At 34.8% G+C, this 16,494-nt stretch overlaps 1 pseudogene; it reads left to right on the top strand.

Annotated features, from left to right (window-relative positions):
- Positions 1-4,432: 4,432 nt before the first annotated feature.
- LOC111507706 (large ribosomal subunit protein eL8-like) lies at positions 4,433-4,923 on the top strand (annotated as a pseudogene).
- The last annotated feature ends 11,571 nt before the right edge of the window (positions 4,924-16,494 follow it).

Below are 16,494 nucleotides of genomic sequence, written 5' to 3'. Positions count from 1 at the left end.
TTTCAGATTATATTGAGAAGTATGTTTTCCTCTCATCATTCTATAGAAAAAGATCTCAGTTCACAGTTGAAAATTCGCTAATAAATTCAACATCTGTCAACAAAAATGAAATTCAGAAAATATGGTGGTTATTCAAGTCTATGAGAATTATTCTACCTCCTCACACCTGGAGAAAATCAATAAAGAAATCCCAAGAAACCCCCTTAAATTGAGCCGTTCATTACAATGATTAATACGTCAATAGAGTACAGACAGCATGACTACAGTACATTTAGAATTCTAGAAATTCAAAGAAACCAACTCGTGGTCAAAACATTTACGTGTGGTCCATGAGAGGTGCTGCGTTCTTATGTAGTTTCCTGTTGGTAACTACACAAGATTTATGTGTTTTCATGAATATCTCATTGTAGTCGAGTAGAATAGTCTAATGGTTATAGCCTGAAATAAATCATTTTCTTCAATAAGGTAACTATATGCTGGGTCCTTGCGTTTGTATTCACGTTTGGAAAGTATGCCTCAGTACGTGGATTGTACATGATTCATTCATCGCGACTGACCTGGTTGAAAATAGTATTTTAGTTGAGGAGTCGAGAATACTGAATTATGTTGTTCTACTGAATGGAAAGGATGACTTTCAATGAAGAATTGCTTCATCATTATGACAATCCAGAGTTGGGAGATTTTATAAATGCCGATATAAACATCAAACAGAAAATGTTGGAGGGGTTTATTCAATTTGGCATGTTTCTTTTTGTTCTTGACTTAAAATTCAACCGAAATTGTCACGAACACAAATCCCTTGCATAAGAAATGCGACGAAATTCATCACGGAATTTGAAAATCGAATATATCAGCACCACCTACAAAAAAAAAAAGAAATTGATGGGGATACATTCTTGAGAAAGAATAATTTTTGGGAAAGGAAGGTTTATAATATTATTGATAAAATTTATTCATCCTTTAAAACCATACACATGATATAAGACAAGTCATAAGATGTATATAGACAGACATACTATATAGGTACACATATCTATATCTATCGGAAAATTTCTGAAGAATTCTGGAAAATTATGAAATATTTGATATACCTTTAAGTGTAGTGAATCGTTCAAAATCCAATCCAATAATTCTAGAATGTTATGGTTTGGTATAAAAATTTTGAGAACATTTCAAAATGTTTCAATAAAGCAATGAGTGGCTCAGAAATGATTCAGATCATTCCAGAACGCTTTGGAACATTATATGAACTCAGAAAATGTTCTGAAGAATTGAAATATTCATTATTGTGTCATGAATGATTTGAAAATGAGTAAATGATTGTAGTTAGTCAATAGTTCTGAAGGTGTAAATGATATGGGGGTTGAAACTTGTCGACTTAGAAGAAGGGTGACCTGAAATGGTCTAAACCTTTCCAGAAATAACAAAAAAGTCCAAAAACAAATTCTAATATAAATTTCAGTGTAGCAAATCACTCTAAAATTTCTCGAATGTTCTGCACGGTTATGAAAAGTGTTGATACAATAAAAACCAATATAAAAATCTCAAGATAAACTTTTGAAACAAAAACCAATAATAGACATGACTAAACGAAGGTACAACCAGTAACCCAGTAAAACGGTCGTTTAAAGTTAGTTTTAATGAAGTTTATTGTAAAAAAAGTTTCGAAACAACTGGTCCCCCATCAATGAAGCCTTTGCCTTGTTGTATTGGTGCAGATTTGGGGATATTCATATCTTGGAATAGATGCTAACTTGTTTACAACTTACAAAAAAAAATCCCTTTTCTCACACCAGAACAAATCTAGAGCCTCTCCAGTTTCCTGTAAACGATCAGCATTCGTTGAAAATATTATGCAGCTGAAACGTATCCATTGTAACAAAGGGATGCCAAAGGACCAATCTGGATAAACGACACAGGCAAAGCTGTAAACGACTATCAATTTCCCATCCTCGATTCGATTCAAGATAAACGCAGTGAAAAAGGGCATTGTTTTTCGATTGGAGCGCTGTTTATTCAGAGAGGGAGATTATGTTTAGGCCAAGCAAAACAGTTGGAGATTTGGAGTGATTCTGCGGGATGAGTATGATTTTTATTTGTTTTGTTTTCTGGAAAATAACTCGATATATCGATTATGAAAAAATGTGTGTACGTGATTTCCTGAGGAGTTCAAATTAGAGCGAAAACCAAAAATTTTATTATTTTACCGCTTGACATACAAATATCTCTTACCAGTCCAATATCACTTTCACCTTTCTCATACTTCTCTATTTAAAAAGTATTTCTTCAAAGTTTTTGATTCTGTCAGCCTTGAACTGACATAAAAATGCTGACACAAAAATAAAAGTTATTGGAAAATGAACTTGTGATGTACTGTTTAGAACCTTTGGTGTATTAATGAATGTTACTGGAGTTTGATCCCAACACCATACCATTATTTAAACACCTCAACACGTGTTTCGATCACCAAGTGATCATCTTCAAGAGGAAGATCAAACTGATCTTCCACTTGAAGTCCTTCCTCTTGAAGATGATCACTTGGTGCTCGCAACACGTGTCGAGGTCGTAAAATAACGGTTTCGTGTTGGGAACAACAGTAATATTCATTGGAAAATGTATATAAATGTAGTAAAAGCACACTAAGTCTAACCTGGAGAGTTTCTGCGCTGAAATGAATAAACCGAATCTGTTTCCGTGTTCAAAATAATCTAGAAAAAAATCATAGATTGCCAAAATATATAACTTTGAGATAATTGTGTGAAAGCTATTTTTCGGGTTTATAGGCCGTGGTCTGCAGGTTTTCATGCCTGACCTTTTGTCAACTACTGCGGCAGACATGAACAAAGATGAAGTCGTAGTGCTTGAGTTGCTGCTCGAGTTGTTGTTCCCGTCGTTGCGACGTGAACAACTCTAGTATTCAACACAAGTTTTATATTATAATTAGAGGAGTTGGAATACCTGACTAGTTTTTGTACTTCTGAGGACAGGGAGCCAGATTTCATTGAATTTCATTTCCTCTTTTCTTCTACTAGAATTATTGCCTGTGCTTTTGAATTTCTATTACCTCTCTTTATCGAGTATTACTGTATCTTCGAATGAGATGATGATAATAATGATAATAATAATTATTCATTTTCGTCAATTGGGTACAATAAGTACATATGGTGAGTCAATAAAAAACAGAAAGCATACAATTACACTAATTAGACTTATTAAGAAAAGAACAGAAAACATCAAATTTCAAAGATTTCATCGAAATTAGCAGTTCATCATTCAGGACGATTTCACTATAGAGGGGTGATTTTTGGAATTGTGTGTCCTGTGGGGGGGTATTCTCAATTGATTTTCCTGACAAGTATGAGAAATGTGAAAGGATCCACTAAGTGTGAGAGTTGTGAGTTTTTTCCTGACAAAACTACACATTTGAAAATATACAGTGCTGGGACAGACAACAGTTTCATTCTTATCAATAATGGTTTACAACTTTCACAATATTTCATGTCAAAAATTAGTCTCAGTATACTTTTCTGTCCTATGATCATAGTGTTGAAATTTGATCCACAACCCCTAGACATGATATTCAGGGAAATATGTGAGGAAGCTATTGCATTGTGGATGCTCATCAGACTTTTCTGATCTACACAGTTTTTCATTTGATTCATTACAAAGAATCCTTTATTGAGTTTCCTGCGAACACCATCACTATGAGAGTTTCAATGCAAGGATTCATCCAAAATTGTTTGCAAGAATCTTACTGCATGTCACGTATCTATTTCAACAATAGAGAACAGTTCATTGTCACTGATTTCGAGGTGTTCAAGACTAGCCAAGACTACACCAAGAAGAGAATTCATTAATAATGCTACTACTTTTGACTGCCACGTCATCCATGGTGTGTCCAGTGACTGTAACTGTGGTATCATCTGTAAACATTGTGAATACCTTCTCTGATGAGAGCATGTTCAGCTACAGATGACAATTTCTCTTCTGGTCAGAGAGAAGGGTACCTACACTTCTTTCCATGGTTCCAATGTAGACCAACCCGCAGCTACAAGAAATCCGTTATCAGTCACCCTTCTCTTTTGTTGTGGCTGGTTGTTAGAGTTTTTGTTCAGGTACCTGTCTGTGTGTCTGTTTTCTGTACACCAGTGTGCCCAATGTATCATTTTCACTCTTGTGATGCACTGTTTGGAACCTTTGGTGTAGTAATGAATACGGAGTTTTTTCCCAACACAAAACCGTTATTTTAACACCTCTAGGTGGGTTTCTCGTTCCATTATAAATTTGATTTTTGTGTCGATGGAGTTTAGATGTGATACAAACTCGTAGACACCATCATGGCATATCACGACGGTTATACTTTGCTAATTAGTCGTATTGTATCTTTGATCGGAACTAGCGCTATGAGGAAACTACATCAAAGTCCACTAGTATGTGCATACCAAAGACGGCTCTCCAAAAAAAGAATAGACTGAAGACTGAAGCTGGAGCTGAACTGGTCAAGAAAGAAGAAGCCCCTACCAAGAGGCCCAACACCCTAAGGGCTGGGACTAATACCGTTACTACACTCATTGAACAGAAGAAAACTTAGTTGGTAGTGATTGCCTACAACGTGAGTTGGTGTTATTCTTACCCGCCCTCTGCAGTAAAATGGATGTACTATATTGCATAGTGAAAGGAAATGGTAGATTGGGACTTTTGATGCGGCGCAAAACTTGCACTGCAGTAGATCTTATCCAGGTTGATTCTGGTGACAGGTTCAATTTCAACAAGGTTGTGGAAGTCATCAAAACCAACTTTAATGGCCGCTCAGACAAAATCAAGAGACACTGGGTTGGTGGTTTGTTTGATTCCAAATTCGCAGCTCGTATCGCCAAGATCGAAAGGGCCGAGGCTAAAGAACTCGCCCAAAAACAGGGTTGAGATTGGTAACTGGTTGTATTCTTGTTTCAATCCAACTTTGTGACAAGTAATGTTTTTAAGGTATCCAGGAATTAACTTGGGGAATGGAGAACATTCCATAAATATATATGCACGACACATTCGAAGCGTTTTGGTCAGATTCAATAAAAATTGCTTGGAAATGTTCCTTTCTCATATTACTGGTGATGAGAGAAAAGGAACATGTCAAATTTCTATTCATCTTCGAAGAGAAAATAGGTTTCGTCTACACATGATCTTTGGAGTCCTAATGCAAAGCTTACAACCATCTTTCTTATTTTCTCCAGATTGTTTAAGGCAGATATTCCTGAAAATTTGATGAAAATTCTATACAAATACAAATTTTCTGAAATGCTACTACATACATGAACCAAACAAGGAATTTTCCCACTGCACTTCCTTCATGGAAAGAAAACGTAAGTGGAAAATCGACTGGCCTATCGCTCCCGAATAGAAATCGAACTACTCCAACCAATATGTTACACGAACAATGAACTGTCGAACCTGATGTCAGCGAATCGTCGGGATAACAAACGATGGGAGAGAGGTAATCAGGAGTGATTTCATCTTACAGGAAAAGGGCGGGTTTCAGCAGCGTGTAGAGCGGTCGAAACTGAATGCAGCCACCGCCACTACATATCGACATCAACCCCATCGGATTCGAGGATCGCTCGTTTAGTGTACCTCGATTCTAGACAGCTGTAAAGAGATTTTCCGGTGGAGAAATGGAAAAGACTAGGTTGCCGAGGAAAGAAAATAGTCAGCATCTCAACAGAACGAGAAGGTAACCACTTGCGACATGGGATTTTCAATAGGCGATACTGACAGTAGCTCTTGGTCTTGGTGAGTGGTTCTCTTCAACTCTCCAGAGTTGATATACCCCCAACTTGTAACACAAAATAATGATGAATACTCGACAGTACCCAAAATTACTACCCAGGAATATATAGAGCGGCAATAAAGATTCAAAAGCATAGGGATAATTTCAATAGACCACGCTGACAGTAAGTCTTGATCCTGGTAATTGTTAGACAATGTATTACTCTACAGTACCAAAAATGACTACCCAAGAATATATAGAGAGGCAAAAGAGATTCGAAAGCATAGGAAAAATTTTAATAAACAACACTGACAGTAACTCTGGATCCTGGTAAGTGGTTCTCATCAACTCTCCAGAGTTGCTATACTCCAAACTGATTGTTAGACAACGTTATACTCGACAGTATACAAAATTACCACCCAAGAATATATAGAGACGCAATAGAGACACTGACAATAACTCTGGATCCTAATAAGTGCTTGTCATCAACCCTCCAGAGTTGCTATACGTTGCTATACTCCCAATTAATTGTTAGACAACGTAATACTCGACAATATCCAAAATTACCACCCAAGAATATAAAGAGAGGCAATAGAGATTCAAAAGCATAGAGATAATTTCAGTAGACGACACTGGCAGTAACTCTTGATCCTGGTAAGTGGTTCTCATCAACCCTCCAGAGTTGCTATGCTCCCAACTAATTGTTGAATATAAAGAGGCGCAATAGAGATTAGAAAGCATAGGGATAATTTCAATAGACGATACTGGCAGTAACTTTTGATCTTGGTAAGTGGTTTTCATCAACTCTCCAGACTTACTATGCTTCCAACTGATTGTTAATCAAAGTAGCAACGTAATACTCGACAGTACCCATAACTACTACCCAAGAATATATAGAGAGGCAATAGAGACTCAAAAGCTTAGGGATATCTGTATAGGTAGAGTAGGGAGAGTGAGTTCCACAACACTTATGCCACATCCTTTTTGTCCTTTCCAGGATGAACAGGTCATTAGGAGACATCCCTTTATATCGGGAGGTGTAGACCAAGATTCGGTACAGGTAATGTAATCAAGAACGACATAAATAGAGCACCCAGTACGGAAATAGTAGTTAATGTGTTGGATACAACAGGAATAAGAACCAGAGCACCAGTTACCGTTACCACATAGCCTTTCAAAATGTCTACCGCAGCAGTAGACGAAAACTCGGAAAATAGCCTTCATACAATAACTAATGTTCGGAAAATTGGAGGTGTTCATGATAGACATACGTTTTCTTTTGACAACAATCAACGTGGAAATATCAATTCAGGTTTTTTTAAAAATAATAATCAGCTAACTTAATATTCATAATTTGAGGTGATAATTTATATTTCAGTTGTGGAATTCAATGACAGTTTTGCCCATGATCACTGTGAAATGCATTGTGATTGCGTTTTGATCATAACAGAGACATACCTGTTTATATAGTTTTGGTTTTTCATCGACCTTTTTTTGGGTAATTGTTACCTTCCACAATCTGAAAAAATATAAAAATTATAATGGAGAACTTTATACAAGTGTAGAAGGGCAAACTTTTCAGTTTACCTCGATAAGTTACTGCGTAAAAATCAAAGTATTTTTCACAAAGAAAAATCTTCTATTTATCAGTAACTTGTTCTTGATGTTGAAAGTCTTTTCACGAATGTTCCTGTTGATAAAACTCTTCAAATTGTCAAATCCAGGTTGGAAAATGACTCAACTTTAAAACATCGAACGAAGTTGGATGTTAATTCTATATTAGAATTTTTAAAATTATGTATAGACAAAACCTATTTTCAATATAGAGATGATTTCTATCAACAAGAATTTGGCATGGCTATGGGTTCCCCTTTATCTCCCATCTTAAGTAACATATATATGGAGTATTTTGAAGAATCTTTTGTTGAAACTTATCAGAATGGTCCCAAAGTTTGGTGGAGATACGTTGACGATATTTGTGCTATTTGGAATAGAAACAACGATGACCTGAATACTTTTTTGAATTATATCAACGAGCGGGAGCCGACAATAAAATTCACAATAGAGATTGAACAAGATGGTCGACTCCCTTTCCTTGATGTAATGTTGGAGAAGATCAACTTGATACAAATGTTTATCGGAAGAAAACACATACAAATAGATATCTCCACTATACATCAAATCATCATGCGAGTGTTAAAAAAGGTATAATAAATTGCCTTCTCAAAAGAGCTAAAATGATATCCAATTCAACTGAAAATCTCAATAAAGAAATATCATTAATTAAATCTGTTTTGAAAGATAACGCTTATCCAGATTCTTTCATAAATTCAACGATAAATTCAATAGAAAATAAAGAGTCAATTAAAATCCAAACGAACATACAAACAGCTTCACAAATTCAACAACATCCAACTCAACAATTACCGACTCAACATCCAACGACACCTTTTGCAACTAACGTTATACCTTACATTCCAAGACTATCTGAAAAAATAAGACGAATTGGAAATAGATATGATGTTAGAACTACTTTCAGAACAAGAAATACACTGAGATCTATACTCACTCATACAAAACCCAACAACACTGAAGAAAAAACAAAAAATTGTATTTATAAAATACCTTGTTCTTGTGGTAAAAGTTACATTGGTGAAACCTCAAGACCATTGAAAGTGCGTGAGAATGAACATCGAGATTATATAAAAAATAGACAATTGACAGGATCAAAATTATCAGAACACATTTTAAAATCAGACGGTGAACATCGGGTGGAATGGAATAGGACAAGAAAGATTACCAATGAGCCCCATTCTAAGAGACGTAAGCTAAAAGAATCAGCGTATATTCTCATGTCTGGAGAGCTCGAATAGCTCCTTAGAAATAGACCGTACTTGGCTACCCATCTTGAAGAAAACTTTGGATAGTGGCGAAATGGCAACAAACTGATATCGGAGAGTACCTTGTATTACATCGAATACTTCAGTTGTCAATCAATAACATTGACATAATTTCATATTTCAAAACTTCTTTGACATCTGTCGAAGAAGTAAAGAAATAAGCTCTCAAAAAAGGAATAACTGCGTATATATTCGAATTTTTATCCATTTCTGAAGACGGAGGCAGATTTTGGCCTCCGAAACGTAAAAGATAAGTATACTTTCTTAATAATTTTTTTGATAGGCAAAATTGTGAAATACGACAAGTTACTGATAAATAGAAGATTTTTCTTTGTGCAAAATACTTTGATTTTCACGCAGTAACTTATCGGGGTAAACTAAAAAGTTTGCCCTGCTACACTTGTATGAAGTTCTCCATTATAATTTTTATATTTTTTCAGATTGTGGAAGGTAACAATTACCCAAAAAAAGGTCGATAAAAACTGATTTTTTCCTCCACAAAAAATGACTTTCGTTGAATAGTTTTGGTCTTTGAACTTTTCACAACGATATGTACTTCCTATCTTGTCACTCCAAAGTTGTTTGGTTTTTGATCATTAAAAATATCTATCCGTCTATATGTTTTCAAAACATTGCATACCAAAACTCTATTCAGTAGACTGAATTGCATTTTATTTCCTATTACGCCAAGCTCCATTCAACAAACATTGATATTCTCTCCCTCTGAGGGTTTCTAACAACAATATCTTCCCCGTCGCCTCATATCTCTCACTTCAACCCAGTACAATCAATTGTACACATGAATAAAACATCTTCAACACGATCTTTTGTCCTCTTATTGGTGGAAAATACAGTTGTAACGTAAAGTTGCCAAATAAGCCATCTTCGATGAATGAAAAAGGTAGGTAGGGTCGCTAAATAGTGGGTTGTGACAATAGACAAGGCATCCGTCCTGCGCAACCACCAACCACGTTGAGAAATAACCAGAAAATCACATTCACACATTGTCGTATTAGGTCTGACATCTCCAAACATCTCTTTCATAAATCGGCCATTATTTAGATTAATGTTATCCCCCACTGAGGTTTAGAACAGTTAGGTTATCGATGGATGTTGCTGAGGGGGACTGGAAAGAAAAGAAATCGTATATTTTGTTGTTAGTATTCATGAAAAATGAAATCTAGGGACAAAAAACGCATTTTCATTCATACAATGGCCACTGAAATTACGCTCTTTTGCCAATTCAACAAAAGATATGCATTCATTTGTTTTGGATCAATATTTCCATTGCAAACCCTTGGATGATAGGAACATTCATGAAATAAGCAAGGACAGATCATTATTCAAATTGATATTAGGCTATAAAATGAAAATTTCTGTGTTTTTTTTTGAATTTTTGTATCAAATAATAACAAATGAAAGTGAAGTTGATATAATTTATGCGAATAATTTAACAAATGATCGTAAATATCTGAAAATTGTTCAGTTATTACTCTCTCTCTGAAACCATCAACGTCACATGGCGTTATTGGAGTGCTTGAAGGACAAAATCTCAGAAAAACTGTCCTATTTGAAGAATAAAAAAGAGTCGTTTCATTAGGACAAATCGCTATGTAACAAATCCATGAAAACGATGGCAAAATTTCATGAAATGGACTTCGAATTACTTACACATCCATCGTATTATCCAGAGCTGAAATCCAGTGATTTTTTTCTGTTCCCAGAGCTCAAGAGAAAGATTACTGGAAAGGAATTTAGTACCGATGGAGAGGTCATTATCAGAACTGAGGCCTATTGACAAGGCTGAAGACAAATCATACTTTGAAAATTGTATGACCACATTGAATTGCCCCTGCAGGCAACTATATTGAATAACGAAAATTTTATCGAAAAAAATGTTTTTCTATGTCTGTCTAGGAACCTCTCAGCCCAACTGTTGAGTAGATGCAACAATAATTGTGATGGGTCTTCGTTGCCCATAAGCGAATAATTCACATGTTCCATAATATACGTCATAAGTCTGATTCAGAGTTTTGCTCTTCGATTCATGGGTCATGCGCATCAAGATGCTCAGGAATTCTTTCGTTGTCTTTTAGAAGGTTTACATGATGACGTTAATAGAATTAATGAGAAACCTGAACCGATCTTAACGGAGATCACAGACAAAAATTGAGCGACACCGAAAAAGCAAAAAAGTCATGACTGATTCATTTGAGTAGAAATAACTCCAAAATTGTAGATAATTTCATTGGATACTCATCAGTAACCTTCGAAGAACTGGCAATTTTATCTCATTGCTTGGATTCCTTCGCAAGAGAGATAACTTTGCATGGACATGAAAAACCGACGTGTTCGAGTTGCAAGAAAAGAAGATAATGCACAAAGTTTCGAACAATCCATAAGTTTCCCCGTACTCTAATCATTCATTTCAAAATATTCTCTCTAACAGAAAGATTTAGAGGCAAGTTGAATTTCCTCTAGATGGATTAGATATGCAATTATGCAGCAGACAATGTGACTCCTTGTCGTTATAATATATAAGCACTTTCAAATCATATGTGTGTATGTGTATATATCTGTATCTGTGCAATAAATGGTTTCGAAACAAAACAAAAATCTCCAAAGGAAAGAGAATCCCAACCCTACTTTCTCCGTATATTCATGATTATCGATTGTTTGTACGAAAATTAAAAAATAATTTTGGTACAAAACTCCGCCACTGCGAGAGCTTGTTGTTGCTAACTGCCAAGACACGATAATGAAATACTACGTACTCTTTCGCCGTGATACATTCGGCTTCCCGCTGTTCTACAACAATACACTGCATGATCCCGAATAGCAGGATAGTTTTCTGGGAGCTTTTGCATTTTTAATGGACGACGTCGACTTTACAGCTGTCTCAATGGGACGGACAATAGTTGCAGTGAATGGAGATGATGCTAATGGTGATGGATAAAAAGAGACTCCGATTTATATGTGGCAAACAGGGGTGTCGTTCCCGCTATCAGTGACACAAAAAAATAGCCTCATTGTTTGTTTGTGGAATGGAGAAGGGGATCGTACTTTGGCAGTCATAAAAAATGAGTCGACTAAACGCATCTTATCAATTAGTGGGGTGAATTAACCCAAAAATTTGTGATAAACTAATAGACCGTTATGTCCGACACAAGGACAAAAAATGACCTTAGACAATTTTTCTGATGACTTCACTTTCAATCCAAATCCAGGACTCATTCTTTAGATACATCACTTTTTAAGATGACCACTTCAACAGCGTTGCCAATGACTCATTCATCAAACAACCCATAGAACAATAACTTAGGCATATAATTGAACATAGAACAGAAAAAACTAGAGTCGAGTATAACTGCTGTATTATACAAGATATCATATTCGTCGGTTTACTATAACGTGACGTAATTCGCTATGATTGGCGTTCAAGATATCATGGCGGCTCGGCGTATCTTGTAGTTTTATTTTTTCAAAACATTATCAATCTCGTCATTGATAATACAATGAATTCCTGTTCTGAAATTCATCAATTTTTTACTAATTGTCTTTGTATTTACACACACTAAAAAATTTGTTGCTTCTTTGACTTGCAACTTGTTTTGGTGGGTTGGGAAGAAATTTTGAAAAACTGTCATTTCTATGCCTCATTGAAAACTGCTTCAGCGAAATTTCTGAAAAATGTTCTGTTGAAAATTCAGTATATTTTATCAAGCACTCTGTATTGGTTGTCCTGACAGATATCAAGCTCGTTATCGAATTCTAATATTCAATATATACCTAGTTCATGACTGGCTGGTTTTTAATTATATTTACAAGATTGTTTTTGGTTCACAGATTGATCAAAAACACCTTCACGTTCTGGTGTAGGTGTTTTCAGACACAGACCCTGGACAGAGATATCAACCTGCCTAGGGACCTGTGGAACTGTACTTCAAGTGAAAATCTATGCTATTGAATTGTGTGCGGAGAAATTGGTAGAATTCAACGTCGTACACAAGTCAATAAAAATATTTTCGGACCGAGCAACGTCTAAGTTGGTAGCAAATTGCCAAAAACGACTCTCCTCAATGAAAAGTCTCAACAAATTCTCTCTGATCTGGATTCCTGGCCTTACTGGCCTTGCAAAGTAGAGGCTGCAAGCAGCAGCAGCAGAGCAGAGCACATATTTTGTGCCTGCCCCGCTGGGGACCAAACCAGGTTTTCAGATTTTGCAAGAGCCGCACACTTACTATCTGACCTGATAGACTACTCACCATATAAACTAATAGACTTCGTTAAGAAGCTGGGTGTATTTGGTCCAGTTTGAATAGGTGTGAGCCACAATAAACCCTTGCGGGTTGCGGTGGAGGGTTGAATAGACCCACTCACTTCTGACCCAAACTTACGTTGGTCCTTCGGTCCCTACATCTGCAGCATGAGAAATTGTCCTTCTGGTCGGTTCCAAAGCTTCAGATATAATGAAGATAGTGAGCAATCTAGAAGACCTCCTGTTCATCCTTGGTGGTGAAAATCATTTTGGTGATCATTTATTGTTCTATATCCCCTGATATGACTGAGGACTGCATCAATCATTACCTCGTTCATCCCTTCAATACTTGGACTTTAGTTTCTTGGAATTCTGTTTCTTTCTTTCATGAAGGATCAGCCGAAGCTATTCTCTTACTTGAAGGGAATGTACAAATCCTGTGATTCAACAACAGAGAACAATGGATACAATATTCTGTTACCCTAATAGTATTGAGATTTAAAGAAGTGTTTGGTATTATGTCTTGATTAAGATATTGGAGATATCTGTAAGTCAGGTACTGTTTTATGTACTGTTTTATGTTCTGTTCGAAGACCGTGAACTCAGGATGTCATTTGATGAGCAGAAGACAGTTTCTCATATACCTGAAGAGGTCTAGCCGTTTTGACCACTGTCTGATTGTAATTAGATGCTTTTTGAAGTAATTATAAGTTTTTGTCACATCGATGAATTGTAAGAAATTTTTGTCAGCTATAAAATTGTTTCGAATTGTGCACATTTTTGTCATACATTTATTTTATATTCTAAAATTTTGATTGGTTTCGAACTTTCATATATTTATGGATACTTTGACTATGCTAGTTGCTTCAGTTCACCAAAACCTGCGTTGACGAAGTAGAAAATTCGCATGTGCTTATATTCATAACGAAAAATTTTCAACATTTCCGAGAGTTGACAACTTCTCCACCCTCCAACTCTCGCATCACATAATCACATTCAGACAGAGTTGTTCAGCAGCGAAACATGCAAATTTTTTGTCCGAATGGAGATATTACATTACGCAAACATAAAAAGACCCTTGTTTTCATCTAAGAGTAATGTTTTTCGGGCTGAACCCATGAGATTAGGACATTTCGTTTGCATAGATAACAGAAAAAACACTTGTCTCGACACTCGCGACCTGCCCGCCTGTTATTCTGTTTATCGCCAACGCCAGCACCAGAAAGGTAATTAAAACACGGCATTACTCTGCAGGATTTTTAGGAATTTATTTCAGGAGGCACATGGAATGGCTGTCGAGAAGGAGGAGTTTATGTTCCAATCTAGATTAGGTGTAGCTGAGTCTTCAGAGTGTCCAAAAGTTGGTAAAAGTTGCTAAATAAAACAGAACGAACACTAAGGTACTGTGTCAATAGGCTGCATTGAACCGAATCCACTTTGAATTTGAAATTGGAAATTAAAAATTAGAAATGAGAAATCAGAAATAAGAAACTGAATTTGAAGTCATTGAAAATTAAAAATTAGCAATTTGAAACCGGAAATCGGGAATTAGAAATTTGAAATTGGAAACAATATGAAATTGAAATGAAAAAATCAGAAATTAGAAAATAAAATCAGAAATTAGGAATTGAAAAATCAGAAACTAGAAATTATAAATCACAAATCGAAAATTGGAAATTAGTCAAATTTCTAATTAGAAATTAGAAATTAGAAATCAGAAATTGGAAATTGGAAATTAGAAATTAGAAATTAGAAACTAGAAATTAGAAATTAGAAATTAGACATTAGAAATTAGAAATTGGAAACAAGAAATATGGAATTGAAATAAAAAAATCAAAAACTAAGAAATAAAATCAGAAATTAGGAATTGAAAAATCAGAAACTAGAAATTGTAAATTAGAAATTGGAAATTAAATATTGGAAATTAGTCAAATTTGTAATTGGGAATTGGAAATTAGAGATTGAAAATTAGATATTAGGAATTTGAAATCAGAAATTTGAAATTAGAAATCATACCTTAGGAATTAAAAATTAGAAATTGGAAATAACGATAAAAAATCAAATAAAAACAACAATTGAAATTAATTGGCGCTCCGGGGCAACTTCATTGTTTCCAGTGGTGCATTCGCTTTTTCAGCTGCAGGAAAACCCGGAAAAACCTGCAGCACCACATCATCTGAAGATCTTGATCTATAAAACAAAATATAGGGTGCTGCAGGTTTTTCCGGATTTCCTGCAGCTGAAAAAGCAAATGCGCCACTGGAATCAATGAAGTCGCCCCGGAGCGCCAATTAATTTTTATTGGTGTTTTTATTTTATTTTTATCGCTGTTTCAATAAAGTTATCTAGAAATTAGAAATTAGAAATTGGAAATTGGAAATTAGATATTACGAATCAGGAATTGAACAATCAAAGACTTGAAATCATAAATAAGAAATTGGAAATTGGAAATTAGAAATAAAAAATTAAATATCAGATATTGAAAATGAAAAATTAGAAATTAGAAACTAGAAATCAGATTTTAGAAATCAGAAATTATAAATTGGTAATTGGAGATTGGAAATTAGAAATTGAAAATTACATATAAAAAAAAATTAAAAATGAAATAATTATTTAGAAATTAGAGACTGGAAATTAGAACTTGAAAATTAAAAATTTTAAATCAGAAATTATGAATTAGAAACCACAGACTGAAAATTGAAAATCAAAAATCAAAAAATATAAATGGAAAATGAAAAATGGAAAACAAAAAATTTCAATGAAAAATAAAACATCGAAAATTTAAAATTGAAATTCAAAAATTGAAAATTGAAATTAAAGAATTTAAAAAAACATTAAAAATTGAAAATTAAAAATAAAAAGTTGAAAATTCAATATTCAAAATCATAAATTGGAAATTAGATTTCAAAAAATTTGAAATCGGAAATTGAAAGTGGAAAATTTCAGATTATAATTGAGGAATATTTTCATGAGCATAAAAAAATATATTTTTTGTTTCGAAAATCCTCACACCCTCAGAATTCAGGAAACAATATTTCATTATTATTTTTGTTTCGAAACTAGCCTGTTATTATTCAGCTGTTTGAAAAACGTATCCCTAAGCAACTTTCAACTGAAAATCCAACGTTTGAATTATATTTGACCTTGTTCCACATCAAAAAATAATTTCAAGGTCAACTGTTATTTTATATGGAAACCCCTTCTTGACACCGGGGTAGAAAGAGGCGGAAAATTTCAGAAAATCCTTAGAGGTCATATAAATGTCGTGAAATTTTGCGTATTCGAAAGAGTATTTCAACAAATGTTTTGAAGTAAAAACCAGTAAAAATGTTCACATATACAATTTTACTTTTCACTGATGAGCTCATTCATATCTTGAGAATTTTTGTTCTCTTGACTTTCTCAATTTTTTGTCACTAAAAAAATTAGTCGATCAGTATACTCACTGTAGACAACAATAAATCACTATTCATTCATGAAAATTCACAAAATGATTCGTGTATGTCTTTTTCCATCGACTAGCTGACACCCGTTCGAGAACGACGAGCCGCAGAAGTCGAAACTTGTGCAAACTA

The sequence above is a fragment of the Leptinotarsa decemlineata genome, unplaced genomic scaffold (genome assembly GCF_025532065.1).
Source record: "Leptinotarsa decemlineata unplaced genomic scaffold, Ldec_3_MD MMD2_tig00001719_RagTag_RagTag, whole genome shotgun sequence".
NCBI lineage: Eukaryota > Metazoa > Arthropoda > Insecta > Coleoptera > Chrysomelidae > Leptinotarsa > Leptinotarsa decemlineata.
This window is presented reverse-complemented; position numbering and strand designations above follow the sequence as displayed.